Genomic DNA, 15,468 nt, shown 5'->3' on the forward strand with positions numbered 1-15,468 from the left:
GCGCGGAGCCCCCCCTCCGCTCCCGGGGAGAGAGCACTGTGCAGCGGCCTGACCCGGGGGTCAGCTCCCTCCGGGGCGTGTGGAGGGGGGGGAGACAGCCCGGTAATCCGCAAGGCAAGAGCATGCTCTGAATTTTCCGGAGTTAGCTCGGCGGTGTCCGCCGCACCCGCGGCAGGGGAAGGCGGCGCAGCGCGCAGCCGGGCCGAGCCAGGCCGCGGGAGGAGCGAACTGAAGCCCCAATGTCTTCGCCGGGAGCCGCCAGCCTCCCGCCGCAAAGCTCGGGGACCCGGGGAACAAAAAAGGCACAGAGGCGAACAAGCGCGGGTCTGTTTCTCCCCGCCACGGAGGAAACTGCGTTCACAAAGAAAGTTTAACTACGGTTAAAAATAAAAGTGGAGCGAGTTTACCCCGAGATAACTTGAAGTCATTAGTTAAAGAAGAAAAAAAAAAACCAGCCCCAATCACCCAGCCCCACGCTGTAGGCGCACACATGTGATCCGGAGTTTGCAGCCCGGGGGAAGGGAAGCGGGCGACTTTTGTGATGCAAGTGCGGGCCGATGGCACCGGGGATCCAGACCTGCGGGGAGAGACAAAGCCCAGATCAATGCAGCCGTGAAGCCGCGGCTGCGGCCACCTCGCCGGGAGACGCGCTAGTTCTGCTTTCCTACCGAAAGAAGCAATTTTAATGAGATTTTCCCTAGGGAAGGGGGGGGGGACGACGACACCCAACAGAGGCCTTTCCTCCAGCTGTGTGCCTGTAACTCACGTGTGTTCAGTCTAATAACTTTTAATGTCTAGCCCTAAAACATCTTTATAAAAAATAGCTTTATAGCGTAATAGGCCAGGTGTCCTTCTGCTTGTTATCGGAGATTAAAAAAACGTGTGTGAGCCTTTTCAGATGCGTGGCCTGCCGCGCCGGGAATAAACCCGGCCACTGCCCGGGGCCGTGCGCCCTACTGGCCGGCACCCCGGGACCGCAGCCCGGCCGCCGCGGTCGGCGGCTCCCCGGGCTCCCCTGCGAGGAAGCCGAGCGGTGCGGCTGGAGTTTCGGATTTCAGACGGTGGATATTTCACTTCTGCTTTGAGACGGGCGAGTGTTTTAAGAGAGACGTAGCGAAACCCCAAAGCCCCGTGATGGCAGTTTCATGAAATGCCAACCCTCTGGCCGTGACCCGGCTGCGTGTGTGGGGTGTGTGCGCACTCCGCGTCCCCCTCCCCGAACATCTGGCGACCCCCGCGTTTTTTCCAGACGTGGCTTAGATTCCCGATTAAAATCTTACGGTTTTTTTTTTTTGGGGGGGGGGGCTTTAGTAGGCACGACTTTCGGGAACTCGTGCTTTTCCATCTTCAGAGATAAGCAGCAGCGGCGGAGAGCAGGCAGGCAACCCCGGCAGTCCTGCTCTGGCGCTGAATACTCACCGCCCTGCTTGCTGCTTGTGCGCTCTCGGCGAGGAAAGCTTGTGCAGCTCGCAGCGCCTCCGCAGCCTTTGCGCGCAGGGTCTTGGACGTGGCGATTAAAAATCCCCCCCGGGGCGAACTGTCCGCGTTAATCGTCTGGCGTTTGGCCGGCAGTCGCTCCCACACGGAGCGGCGGCGAGAAGGGCTCGATGCGGCGCCGGCGGCGCTGAGGTGGCAAAACTCCCGCTTCCCCGGGAAGGCGCCGGGCGGTGCGGGGGAGCTGCGGGGCCGCGGGCCCGCCTGGCCCTGCGGCCGGGGCCGCCCCGGGAGCCTCCACGCCGCGGGCTCCGCGGGATCAAACCTGAGAGTATCGGCGGGGATGGGCGTTACGAACGTGAAATTTACGAGTGGAGCTCGCCGAGCCAAAAGTTGCCGTGCCAAAGTAAATAGATGCAGCCGATAACTACCAACCCGGAGATTAAAGGGCTCCTCAACCCGGGCAGAAATCTTAAAGCAGCCGTAGAAAAGCCAGCGAGGGAAACGGCGCTTCAGTCACCACCCCACCCCGGGTTGCCACACCGCTCACACGCGCTAAAAACCGCGTTAAGGGCTGCCAAAGCCGGATCAGGCGAAAACGCGCTTTAATAAAGGTCCCCCCCCTCCGGCCCCCCCGCCCCGCGCAATGCAGACGTTGACAAACGAGTGGCTTTTTTTCCATCCCGATTCAGAGCTCAGAGAAGGAGACCGGGGGAAAGCGCAGATCAGCGCGGCCGAGCTGAGGACCACGCGAAGTTGGGGGCGGCGGGTGGGACCAGAGAGGGGCCCCGGGGCTGGGGGGGGGAACCCCCTCCACGGGTGGGAGTGTGCGAGAGAGAGGGTCCGTGCGCGCTGTGACCCGTGTGAAGGGTCAGGAGGGCTGCGAGCCCTCGGCGAGTCCTGGGGCGGCGGGGATGCCCTTGCGCGACGGGGGGAACCCGGAGCCGGCGGGTCTGGGCGGGGGCGCGGGCTGCACCGCCGGGGGGGATCCCGGGCGCCGCGGGGAGCGCTGGGGGGAGCGGGGCGGGGGGGCCGGGGGCGTACAGCAGAGGTCCCGGGGGCGAGCGGGGCGGTGGGGGGCGGCAGCGCGGCGCGACCCGCCGCGGAGCCTCGCAGCGATGTCTGGCAGCGCCGCCGCCGCCGCCGCCGCCGCCGCCGGGGTTTTGACAGCTTGGCGGAGCGGAGTGAGCGGAGCTTTATGGTAATTGCGGTTCTCCACTGGCCTTCTGGGTAGCGAGCGAGGGGAGTATCGGCGGGGCGGGGGGGCGGCTTTCCTCTCCCTGCCGGCCGGGGAGCGCGGAGTCCCCCCGGGGCGCCGCAGCTTGGCAGCGACCTGTGCCAGCCGGGGGGAGCGGGCGAGGCGAGGCGAGGGGCCGGCGGCGCGGCGGAGGGGGCAAATAAATTAGTCAGGGCAAGGGGGGGGGGAGCGGGCGAGCGGCCGGGCGAGCCCTGCCTGGGCAGGGAAACGCAGCCAGGGGAGGGGGAAACTTGCAGAGGGAAAAAGCGGTGGCGGCGCTGCTGCTGCTGCTGCCGCCGCTGCTGCTGGCGGCGGCTCCCTCGGTGCAGCGCCTGCCCGGGGGGAGGGGAAGGGAGGGGAGGCGGCGGCTGGAGGAGGAGGAGGAGGAGGAGGGAGAGAGGGAGGGGGGATGCGAGGGGAGCGCAGCGTGCAGCAGACGGAGCCCGGTCTCCCAGCGGCAAGGTGAGGAAGAGCGGCTTTCCCGGCGGACTAAAGAGGGGAGGGGGGGGAAGAGGAAGAAAAAGAGAGAGAGAGAGGAGGAGAAGAGGAGGAGGAGAATTAAATCCCCAGCCACACACACACAAAGCCGCGGCGGCCAGGGCACGGGAGACGGCGGCGCGGGCGAGATGTGGGGAGCGCCGCGCTCGCCAGCGCAGGAACTTCGCCCGGAGCAAGCCAGCAACATGGCGCTGCCAAACCAGAGCCGGCAGCCGGAATGAGCATCGCGGGCTGCCGCTCCCGCTCCCGCCGCTGAGCCCAGCCGAGCCGAGAAGCAAAGCCCTTCCCGCGGGCACCTGCCCCGTCGGCGCAGGCGGCGGCCGCGCTCCTGCCCCCCCGCGCCCTGCAGCTCCCTGCCTTCCCGCACCCCTTACCCGGCCCGCCCGCGCCGGGGCAAGCCGCGGCACACGCACCCACGGAAAGGGGGAGGGAGATCGGGAAACTTTTCTCGCCCCCCTCCCGACGGGGCTGCCCTTCCCGGGAGAGCAGCAGGGCGAGGCGACGGTGCGGGGACCGGCTGCGCGGACCGCGCACGCCGCAGCCCCGCGGCGCGGCAGGAAGGTCAGTGCTCCGCTCCGCGAACAGCTCCCGTGCGGAAGCGCCGCCGCCGTCGCTGAGTCCCGCGGAGACGGGGCGGCCGGGGCCTCCCCTGGCCCCGCCGCGGGGACGGCAGCGCGGCGGCGGCGCGGCCGAAAGTTACGGCGCGGGGCAGCGGGGCTCGGGCAGGGGTGGCGGGCAGGCGACGGCGGCGGGGGGGAGAGGGATTTCCCGGTGCGGCTCCGGGGCTGCGGTGGCGGAGGGGAAGTTTGGAGGCAGTTGCTTATAAAGATGCCTGTTCGGGGCGGCGGAGGGGGGGGGAAGCTGCCGGTTGCGCTGTCGGCTCCGGTGCGCCTGTGGCGGGGGGGTGGCGGTGGTCCCGTAGTCTCGCACTTTGCGATCGGGAAGGCGCCGGGGCAGCGGCGGCGTGGGGCTCCTGGGGGACGGGGCGAACGGGGAGCGGCGCTGCCGACCCGCAGAGCGGGGACGGCTCCCGCGCCGGGCGGGCCGGGCTCCGCGCTCCCCGCTGGGAGCCGGGGGCGGCGGGCAGGTGAGCGGCGGGGCGAGCCCGCTGCGGGCTGCCTTCCCTTCGCTGGGAGAGCCCGGGGCGCCGCTCCCCCCCCTTCCCTCCGCCCCGGCGGGGCGGGCGCCGCCGCGCACGTGGGGCAGGGCGGCCCGGGGCTTTCCCGTGCGCGGAGCTGTGCTGGCGTGAGGTCCGGCGTGACACGGAAGTTTAGTCAGCCCTAAAATGTAGTTTGGAGTTGGAGAGCGAGCCGGAGGGAGGCTCGGGGCTTGCCATCAAAGGGCCGGCCGGAGGGGGACGGCCAGGCAGGGAGGCAGCGGAGGCTGCTTTGTGAAGCCGGGGCCAAGTGGGGCGGCTCTGCGCAGCATATGAGGCATGCATTTGATGTTCGCGGAGCGAGTCCGGGGGCGAGGGCTGCGGAGCGTTCGCGTTCCTCTTTCTTTCTCGATGTGTGTGTGTTGTGTTCCCCCCCCCCTTCCCTCCCTCTCTCTCGTTTCCGCGATGTCTGTCGGATCCCGGGCTTGGTGATCGCGGAGGGGGCGAGGGGGAGGCGAAGAGCACCTCCCCCTCTCCCCCGACAAAAAAAAAAAAAAGCCCCGACCGTAGCGAGCGGTGTAAAACTGACAAAGTGTGGGGACTGGCTTTAATGGTATCGCCTCGGAGCTCCTCGCAGCATTAATGCCCACTAATGAATCTTTTCCAGAAACTCCGTTCATTGCTTTCATCTGCTCTTTGGAGCCTGCAGCTTTTGTATTCGTATTTGTATTAAAAGGGGGGGGGGGCGGGGGGAGTCCAGCCTGCACCACGTAGACCCGTAGCAAAGCCCGGATTTTCCAAAGGTTTCTATTAACTTTTTTTTTTCCCGCCCCCTCCCCGTGGCCCTACCGGGGGGGGGGGCGGCCGGGGAGAGCCGAGCTCCGTCGGGGCCGCTTGGGAACAAAACTGGGGGCGAGAGCGGGCGGGCCGTGCGGGGTCTCGGCCCCCGGGGCAGCACCCGCACCCCCCGCCGGTGGCTCCGCGGCGCCCGGGTCGCCGCCGCCCGCGCTGCCCCCTCCCCGCCCGCGCTTCTCCCGCAGCTTTGTGCGCGCCGCTGCCCGCCGAGCCCGGCGTACCGCATCCTCCGGCCGCCGCTCTCGCCTGGTTTCGTCCCCGAGACGCTGGTGCTTGCCTATCGGTCTGGAGCCCGGTGCCGTCGCGCTTGCGACACACCGATTCATTTCCTTTCGGTTCTGCTGTCGGAGCCACTGGGTGGTTTTTTTTTTCCTTTCTTTTTTTCTTCCCGAGAGGTAGCCAGCGCAGCGCTCACCCTAATTGCTTTTAGGAGGATTAGGAGCAAATTCCTCTCCCCCCCCCTCCGCCGCTTCCCCCCCGCCCCGGTTGCCTTCGCGCGCCGGGGTTGTAGTTTATCCCTGGTGCAGTTCTTTGAATTGCTGTCACAAATAGGTGACTCAGAGTTAATTAGGAAGTATGCACCGGATCAATGGGCTGCACAGCTCATTAGTTATTCCCCAGCCTTTTGCAGCGTTGGACCTCCGGCTCCTCGCCCCGTATATACCTCTTTAATACACAACCCGGAGGGCTGGCAGGGACCAGGGAGCACTTCGGGTGAGGGGGGGCTGGGTGTGAAGGGGCGTGATGGGTCCGGACATTGAAGTTTCCAGGTTGGGAGGCTGCGTGTGAACGAGCGGCCGGGTCCCCTCTTGTTCCCCCCCACTGCCCCGCCGCTCCGGCTATCAAATCTGCCTCCCCGCACGGGCGTGGAGGGCCCGCGCCCGCCCCGAGGTCGGAGGGACGAGCCCGGAATGTTACCAAAAACAAACAGGCACCAAAAAAAAAAAAAAAAGTGTGTGTGTGTTTATTGGAGCGTACGCTGAGAGAGCAGACAAAATCTCATTTGTCAGGCATGAAGGTGGGCTGTGTGGAAGGCTATAAATATACCGGGGAGGATTGTATCGCGGTCACTTTTCTGTTCTTCGCCATTTCTAAGGTGAGTGGCGGAGGCTGAAGGACTGGGCAGGGGCTTCTCCTGGTATTGTTTGTCCGTCTGTGATAGATCGGTCTAGACAGCCGCTCAGGCTCCCTGCGAGCTCAGGAACCGGAGCCTGAAAGGGAGAGTGGGGGAGTCGGAGAGGAAAAGGTCACCGCGATATTTTTTTCTTTTTTTTCTTTTCTCTTTTTGGTGGCGATGGTTGTTAACCCTTAAAGCCGAGAGGGGATCGCGGCCGGCTGCTCCGGCCTGGAAGGATGCGGGAGCAGCAGCGGTCGCAAGGATGCCGCCGGAGCGGGGGGCACGGGGCAGCGCGCCTCGGGCCCCGGCCCTGCCTCGTCCGTCTCACGGCTTTATAAGAGCTGTTTCCCACAACAGGAAAAGAGTTCACGAGGCGAGCGCCGGATTATTTCGTTCCCAGGAGTTTCCTCTCTCTGGAAACTCCGAGGAGCGCTTGGAGCCGGGGTCGGGCGGCCGCGGGGCCGGGGAAGCCGCCGCAGCCCCTCGGGCTCGGGGGCTGCGGGGCCCTGGGGTGGCTGGGCGGGCGAGCCCCGGCGGCGGGGCGTACCCGGCGGCTCTCCGCCTCCCCCGGCCCCGCCGTACCCCCCCTTCCCGCGGGCTGCAGTGGAAACCCCACGGCGGAGGTTCCCGGCCCCGCGGGGGGAGCGAGTTTCCGCGGCCGCCTTCGGGTTCCGTCAGCTTCTCCCCCGGCAGCTCGGCGCCCTCTGCCCCACGGGGCCGCGTGTGTGCTCACAGCGCGGGGCAGCCCTCGGCTCGTGTCTGTGCACGCAGAAGGCAGGCGTACCTGCCTCGGGGTGTTTGGAAGCCCACGGGGGCACGCACACCTCGTGGAGCGCGAGGGCAGGCGGAGAGCGGGGTCTGCGTTGGGGCTCGGGTTGGTCGGGGGTTATTTGCAGCTCCTGCGTGCGTGTGTGCTTCCTTTTGTACTGAGATGTCCTCGGTGGATGAGATGCGATCCTGGCGTGCAAGCCTGGGCGGTACAGATTAAAAGCAGTTAAGGCTTTAGAGCGACAGATAAAAGCTGGTTTTGTTGGATTCGCCTGCAGCGCAGACCATTCCCATTCCTCTTTGTCTGAGCCCTGGTTCCGGGCGCTACAGCCTTATTGGAAATGCTCCCGAGCAGTCCACGCAGCCAGGGCAGCAGGCAGCTCAGCGCTTATTTACACGTCACATCTAAATACATCTCTAATTAGATAGAAGCAACGCCGGAAATGGCAGATTTGTTGCATATCTAATAGAGACCACTGCAAACAGACTCAGCAGGGTTTCCCTCTCTTCTTCCCCCCCCCCCCCCCAAAAAAAAAGACCACCGAGACCAAGCTAGTAATCTGAGACCGAACAGCAACGACTTCACCCATTTGAGTGCGTTATGAACCACACTGGCAAATGTCTCTATTCTAATATTTAAAACAATACTTAGGATGTGTGAACTGAATGCCCAAATATGGACTGGGTCTTGAAACAATACTGGTGCCTTGGCTTTATTCCTGCGCTGGTGGACAATCCAGGCTCCGTGTCATGCACTGTATCTGCCTTTACCAGGATGTGCCAAGAGCTGCAGCTTCTCAGGCAGTTTGAAATTGTCGTCCCTTTTCCCTTTTCTTCCCCCACCCCATGATAATTCACTTTTTTTAAGGTTGATAAAGAAGCCAAGGTCCCCTAACAGGGATGCCAGAAGCAAGGCAACTGAGCACCAAGGGCTCCTGTACAGTCCGCGCAAGCAAACTTTGTGGATCTGTGCAGCTGCGAGACCACACAAAGTTGTTGACATGCTTTCGGGTCTCCGTTTGCGGAGAAAATGGACCCAGGCCACCACAGCCCAAAATAATGAGTGCTGCGCATACCAAAGCAGTCTTAGCAATCTGTGGCTGTCGTTTAAAAGGTCTCTCAACTTTGACCGGTGAGTGGCCCCTGCAAAGACGGGCAGAAGGCCTGCTCCAGCTCAGGTCATAGCTCTAGCAGCCACGTTGCTCTGGGAGTAAATGTGGCTCGGAGTAAATTTGTGCTCAGCACAGAGGAGAAGTGGGCTCTGATTTCTGCATGTCTTGACAAAGGTGTGGGCTCTTGCTGGGACTCCGCAGCACAGTTGGGTTGCACAGGTGATATGCAATACGCTATCTTTCCCCGGAACACCGCAATAGATCATGTTTTAGTGCGGGCTTAGAAAGAGCAGCATGCAGCCAAGTTTAATACTTCCTCCTTAGGCTGGTGGCACTTTAGAAGTAATTGATGGCCAGAGTGGGCCTGCTCCCCTCTTTCTTGGTTTTGCAATAACCTGAGCGCCGGAGTCGAGCCGGCTGGCTGGGAAGAGCCGGGCTAACCCCTTTTCACTACGCCGAGCAGCTCTCGCTGGCTGTCTGCGTGTGTGCAGGAGGCAGCGCCGAGGCCTGGGCTGCAGGCAGGGGGAGTTCCCCTGACCGTGAGCAGCTCCCGTTAATCCTCGTGTCCTTTCAGGGAACGGGCTTACGGCAGTCGCTGCTCCAGAGCGACCTTTCCCTCCGACCTGACCCGCTCAGGTCCCGAGGCTGCGGCGGGCAGGGGTGACTCTCCCGGGGGAGTGTGTCTTTCGTGGGGGTTTCTGCGGTGCGGGCAGCCAGCGCTCCTTTGAATGACCGAGCAGATGAGGTGGGGACAGAAAGGAGGAGACCAAGAACTCGTCGCAGATGTGGATTTAGGAAAGTTCTGCTGCTTTCCAGCGGGGAATTCATTTTTCCTTGTTTGCTGGACAGCAGTTCTTGGCCCAGCAGAGATTTTTTTCCCCTCCCCTCTTCCACCGCTGGAAAAGTTAGCAAGTGAGAGCACGCTTCAGTACCTGTCTGCCTGTTATCCTTAACTGTTGTCTGAATTATTTGGGGCTCTCCTTCCGCACGCAAGTGCTCCTCACATCCCAAACCTACCTCGTGAGCTAATAGATTTGGTGCCATGTGATTAGACATGCAAGGAAGTCCACTTGGAGAAGATCCTGACAGCATGAAATATAATTTGTGATCTGAAAGACAGTTTCCAGTATAATCTCATTATGCACCACAGACTCCCGGTGTTATTTTGTAGAAGGCGGACAATGATCAATTTACATTGACCTGGGGCTGGGCGAGCTTTTAGATGGTAATTGCCATATTGATTTGCATGCAAAAAGAAGACCTGCTAAAATTAAAGACCGGAAGCTAAATTAAACTAAATTTATTGTCTAGGTGCAAACTAAAAGACTTGTTAAAGTCTAGGGTAGACTTGGAAAGCTATGAAATTCAGAGAAAAATGATTCTCATCCTGATCACTCCGGAAAATGAATCTACATGATGGAGACCGGGGCTGCAAAGACCCCATTGTGAGCGGAGGCACACAAGCCGGGGCTGTTCCGTGTAAGCCCCGACTCTCTAAACAATCGGAGAATAAAATATCTCCTCTGTCCAATGAAAATCTCGGCCTGAATGTTGGGATTGTCGTGCTAAGGAAAACAAAGCTTTATTTGGATAAGACAATTAAAGTGGAAAGCGCAGAATCCACCAGCCACACTGGGAACGACTCGTATAAAGAACTGAGTGTGTTCAATGGAGCGCTGGGGAAAGGGGGAGGCTCGGGGCTGCGCTCCGCGGCCGAGCCTGCACCAGGAAAGCCTGGCATTGTGCTTCCTCTGCCTGCTTCTCGGCCAGGAGGGGCGAGAGCGCTCCCAGCCAAATGTGCTCTCCGTTCCGCGGCTCCCACTGCTCTCGAAGCAATCTCCCATGGCCGGGAGCTCCACTGGTACAGCTCTGCGGCGGGGTCGTTCCCCGTGCACCTCCAGACGGCCTGCGGTGGGTTGCAGTACGCTAGCGCTGCCAGCCTGCCCGTTCTTTCTCACAGCGTGTTTTGCTTTTCATTTTCAGCTGGAGTAGCTCTCGCTCTTACCCCAGGTGTTCATTTAACACTCGGGAATACCTCACCTAGGGGCCTCAGTATTTGCATATTACAAAACATTTGGGCCTGTATCCTCAGTTAGAAAAGTCATATCTCCTCCTCCACGGGAGTATCGGAGTAGCTGGCGCCTGGCACAGTTGATAGCAGAGAGAAGTACGCCCGTACTTGCACAGGCAGCAGACCCCACGCCTGGGGCAGCCTGATGGCTGCCCCTGTGCTTGCGTGGACCAGGTGCCAGTCCCTCGCCCAGGCTCCCCAGGAGTGGGGTGGCATTGCAGCTGGGGGTGGCCTGGAGGGGGTGGGAAAGCTTTGTGGGGCTCATTTAGCCACCGGCATTTGCGCATGGTGGCGGGTAGGGACAGAGAAGTGAAATCAAAGCTGGAGGGGCGTATTCTCAGCTCTCCTTGAAATTCACAGAGAACTCGCTAATGGCGTGAGAAGGGGTGGGCTGAGCTCCTCTTCTTTCTAAGTGTAAATTCCCTCCCTGAGCCAAACTTTCTCCATGTGAAAGCTCCTGGCTATGGAGAGATCCTACAGGGATCGCTGATCCCCAGGCAATCCCCTTTGCTCCCACACCCAGGCATGCTGGGTTGTGTGCTAAGCCTCTCCAGCTTGCCCGCAGTAGTTGAGGCTGAGCTGGGCGTTGGGGGAAGCCCTTCCCACAGGCTGCGGTCCCCCTGGCTCACCTTGCTCTGGCCTGGTCGTGCTCCCCGCGCGGTGTTTTCCTTTCCTCCCATTTCAGTAGTCAAGCACAAAGTGGATTAGCAAAGCCCTGTGCAGAATTAAGCAACCCGGTGCGAAGTTATGCTGAGCTCCGCCTGGAGGACTCTCCTGGCAGACCTCCCGTGCCGCGCCGTGCTTTGCCGTGCCAGGGCAGGCCAGGGCCAGCGGGCAGGGGTGGATGCTTCCCAGGGTCTCCACACAGTGGTGGGCGAGGAGAGAAATAGCTCCGGCTAAAGTTGCAAGCAGGAGGGGAAGCCGGAACAATACTTGCAAGCAGGAAGTGATCTCCTGGGGTAAACGTTTAAATGGAAGTGTAACCTGGCATTGCACAAAAACCCAACCCAGGGCGGCTGCTGCCAGCTGGGGAGGATGCAGGGTTCGAGGAGATGCGTGGGAGGCCGTGCCATGCTGCGCTGCGCCAGGGGCGCCCACGGAAGAGCCGTGCCTGCGGAGCCGGGGGCGGCTGCGGCGCGGCCTGCCCTGAGCAGGCGGCTGAAGGTTGTCTTATTTTAGCTACAGAAATATCTCTCTAGATCCGTTACTGCGAGATCTCGTTTGCAATAAACTGTATTGGCTCTCCTCTTTATACAAATTGCTGGTATGAAAGAAAACCCAGCCTATATGCATGGAGGCAGGCATGAGCTAGTGAGATCAGGTTTCCTACTGAGCTCCCGGAGGAGAAGTCAGCATTTGATTGAAGCTACACTTGGTTCTCGGTTCCCAGGGGACAGCAGCCCTGAAACACGAGAGCCCTCCCTCCTTTTTCCCCCCTTCTCTCTCTTCTTCCTCTAAAAGCCTTTGTGCTGAAAGAGCCTCAGTAGGCACGAATCGCCGGTCTCTCACAAGAGTGTGTTGCAGCCTTTGCTGACATTGTTTTGTTAGCAGTGGTTTTTACCAGGCCAGCAGATTTCTAGCTACGTATAGGCAGTGAATAGTCGATGATACTGACCTGTGAGTACGTACTGGCATCGTTTGTCGGTGAATCCGATTCGGAAGTCGATTGGAGACGTATCACGTTGGTGTGAAGCACCTTACCTGCCTGGGGAGTGCTGCCCTTTGGCAGGAGTCAGGCCAAGATGGAGATGCCCTTCCAATAAAATCAGCTATTTCCTCTTGCTGGTGCCGGCTCCCAAACTGCATATAAGCACCTAGAAAGTGCGCTGCTAGCTCCCGTGGCCTCTTCAAGAGTTCGTGCGGTACACAAATGTCAGAGAAAGTCGCCCTATCGTGGTTTTCCTTTAGAGAGGTACACTTTGGGTAGTGCTAGGAGTCAAACTGGGCAAGGAAAGGTTTCCTCGAGTTGATTTGTTTTTCCCTCGCTTCTGCTCAGTATATTCCACCTCTCCTCTAACTTTGCTGCTGATACAAAAATAAGTAAGGGCAGGGAAGGAGGTACGGGGATTTACACTCAAATTCCAGCTGTGCCCAACAAAAGGCCCGCTGAGAGTGTGCAGCACACTCCTTTGCTGCCGGGTGGTTCTATCGCGAGGGAAGTTGGACTTGTGTTCTAGGTTATCGGGGTTTTTCTTTTTTTCCTTACGAGGGAGAGGGCTGAAGGTGGAAACGCGTCTCTGCCGGCCGGCTGCGCGGCGGGGCCGGGGCCGCGGCGGGCTGCGGGGTCATCGCCCCGGGGCAAGGCCGGCAGGGGCGGCCGGCGCGGCGGCGGGGCCCCTCGGCGGGAGGTTTGCTGCCGTAACAGGTCGGGCGCCGCTGCCGCCGGCCCGGTGCGAGGCGGCAGGGCAGGGGGTGCGGGAGCGGGGACCCCGGCCCTCCCAGGGAAGGGCTGCTCGGGAGGGAGCCGCGCTGCGGGGGCGAGCTCGCCGGGTGCCTCGGGGCATTGTGCAGCTGCCGGCGCGGCTTTCCCCGCTGCTGCGGGGCTCCCCCTCGCCCTTCCCAAAAGCCAAACCGGGAGTGGAGCTCGACTTTTACAAGGCTTTTGGTCGGGCCAGAGTGCGGGCTGGAAACCTGGCTCTGCCCCGCAGCGCTCGGGACCCGGCCGGCATCGGGCTGGCGGAGCAACCCTCCGGCCCCCGGCCCCGCGGAAGCCCCCCGGAGCAGCGAGGCTCCGCCGGACCAACCGCCGGGAACAAGCACGTTTCTGGCCCCGGGGCGGGGGAGGTGGGTAGAGGGTGTTCCTTGTTTCGAGTAAACCAGCTGCAGTAGTTGATGGTAAAGCAATGAAGGCAGACACAATGCTGCTGTTGTTGGTTTGATCTCTAACTGGGGATTGTTAGTCTGGATTTAACTGTGGCGAGGGGGGGAAGGCGAAGGCTGTTTACGGCCAGTGCAAATAATGTGACAGCTGTTGGAGCGCGAAGAGCCCGCGCCTCGCCGGCACTCGCACACAAAAGCTCTCGCTGGGGCCGGAGCAGCCCCGGGCCGCCCCGCCGTTCCCGGAGGCACCGCCCGCCGGTGCGGGGCCCGGCGGGCACCCCGGGGGGCGGCAGGGCGCCGAGCTCGGCTGCCCGTGCCGCCGGCGAAGTCGCTTCAGTGGACGGCGCTAGGCGGGGAGAAGCCGCCCCCTGCTTCTCTCCTCCTCCGCTTGATTTACAAGCGCAGGGAGGCTGCAGGAGGAGCGGCCCGCTCCGCGCCCGACCCCAGCCGGTTTCGGCGCTGGGAAATCCCTCCCGCCGGTGGAAGCGGGCGGCGGGTTTGCGCCGGCCCTGGTGACTTGGCGGGGAGCGGCGGGCGAGGCGTCCTGGGAGCCCCGCGGGAGGAGAGAGCAGCCCCGCTCGGAGCCGCGGCTGGCCTCGGGCAGGGCACGGTGCGGTGGCTGGCAGCGCATGTTTGCTTCCCGAGCACGTGTTGGCGGAGGAGAAGTTGTTACCTCTTGAGATGGCAGCGCGCAACCCCTGACAACCTGGACGTGCAGGCACCCCTGGAGCAGGTCCTCGGTGAAAAACTCCTCCTGCGTAAATAGCCCGAGCGGCTATTTTCTCCTCAAAGCCTCTGCATCTGAGCCCCTCGGTTCGCCTTTTGAGCGTAGGATATAAAATGCTGCCTGTTCTTGAAGTTTGCTCCGGTACCCAAAGTGATCTCCCGGCCTTTCAGAAGAGCCTCTGGAAAGTCGAGGGAACTTGGAGAACTGGGTTCCGGCCTATATTTGTACCTGACATAGTTTTGCTACCTACGAGAATCGCTGTTTTATATAGTAAGTGACCTCCACGTACTATTGTCTTTTTGACGAGGTGGCTCTGGGGTGGAAAGCAGGTAGGAAGGGGAGATGCTTATTTCCTCCCCCGCCCCCCTTTTTGTAATTTTGGCCGATGGGTTGCCTTTATTTTTCTCCAGTCAATCTATGTTTTTTTTTTTGTCTTTTGGCCTTGACTGTCCCCTTGGTCCTTTATGGATTACGCTGCGCTATTAGTGGCGAAAGTGCGCCAGTAGTCATTCAACAATTTTAGCATCAATTCCTATAAACTGGTGTTTTATATGACATGTGCCATTTTTCTGCAAGAATACTGCTTGCGAAACTAGTTTCGCCTTGGAGCAAAGGCGGAAAGATAAACAAGCCTGCATAGCCAAAACACTGGCAATCTCTGCCTTCTTCCAAATCTTTTAAAGTCACGGAGTAATATTTTCAGGATTATGCTGCTGCCTCTGAGGAGGGAATGTCGCTAGCGTTGGAAAAAAAAAAAAAGGAAGAAAAAAAAGCTAATGCAAATTAGAGAAAAATAATTTTCTTTCAGCGATATGCAATGTATTAGTCACTTGTTATCATGCTTAGAGGCAGACCTCATTTGCGCGTCTGCCAACTCGTTCACATCTGCTCAGAGCTGTTCAGGGCATTTTAACCTTGGCGGTGTCGTGTCGTAGTCCCACGGATCAAGAACGAGTAATTAAAGCTCTAAGCAGCAGCAAAAAATTCATAGCCGCCCATCTGCATCGCAGTTGATTCGCTGCTTTGTTTCGGTGCGGAGCGCCGGGACGGGGAGGCAGGGCCGGCGGCGGCCTCCGTGCTGCCCTGCTCTCCGGCGGGGCATCGCCCGCCGCCACCCGCAACTTTATTTCCTTTTTTTCCTTTTTCTTTCTTTTTTTTTTTTTTTTTTTAATTTTCACGGAAAAGCCGAGCGTTGTTGTTGGGTTTCCTTTTTTTTCCCCGGTGTTCTCGGCACGCCGAGACGGGCGGTGCGCGGCGCTGGCCGTGCCCGCCCTGGACGTGCGTTTCTTCTAAAGGTCTGGAGAAGGTGATGTCAGGCTGGGACTCCGAGTTGCGGAGACGTTTGCGGAGGTGCTTGTAATGCTGCTTTCGTAACCGAGGGCTCGCCAGCGCTTTCCAGAAGTGCTCGGGAAAGCGTTTCCCATCAAGGAGAAACGTCAGCGCCGTAAACCCGACATAAACTTCGGGGCGAGGCTAATTTTTATGCATTGTTTAGCAGAAACCGAGCTGTTTGTTTGTTTGTTGTTGGGAGGAGGAGGGGAAGAAAAAAAAAAGGGAGGAAAAAGCCCCAACTTCCCAAGCACTTTTTCTTACATGCGGCCGCCGAAGGTCCCCGTGTAGCGGGGGCCGACCCCGGCCCCTCCCGACCCCCCCGGCCCTGGCGCGGCTGTGCAGACAAAGCCCTGCGGGGAGTGGGAGGCTTTCAGGCCGGCCGCGCTAGGTAAAACGAGAGA

General features: G+C 60.7%; 1 protein-coding gene across 4 annotated transcripts in view; it reads left to right on the plus strand.

Moving 5' to 3' along the window:
- BCOR (BCL6 corepressor) overlaps nt 1–15,468 on the plus strand; it is an 82,720-nt gene that overhangs the window by 20,996 nt on the left and 46,256 nt on the right. The window contains exon 1 of one of the 4 annotated variants that reach the window (XM_075174152.1): nt 3,100–3,133. The exons of 1 other annotated variant lie outside the window; for it this stretch is intronic. The gene's annotated coding sequence lies outside the window, so the exon portion shown is untranslated. Of the gene's footprint in view, nt 1–3,099; nt 3,134–3,208; nt 3,731–6,119; nt 6,217–15,468 lie in introns of those variants that run through there. 2 more of the 4 variants (XM_075174144.1, XM_075174134.1) reach the window with 2 other exon arrangements.

Source organism: Calonectris borealis, chromosome 1, assembly GCF_964195595.1.
Source record: "Calonectris borealis chromosome 1, bCalBor7.hap1.2, whole genome shotgun sequence".
Classification (NCBI taxonomy): Eukaryota; Metazoa; Chordata; class Aves; order Procellariiformes; family Procellariidae; genus Calonectris; species Calonectris borealis.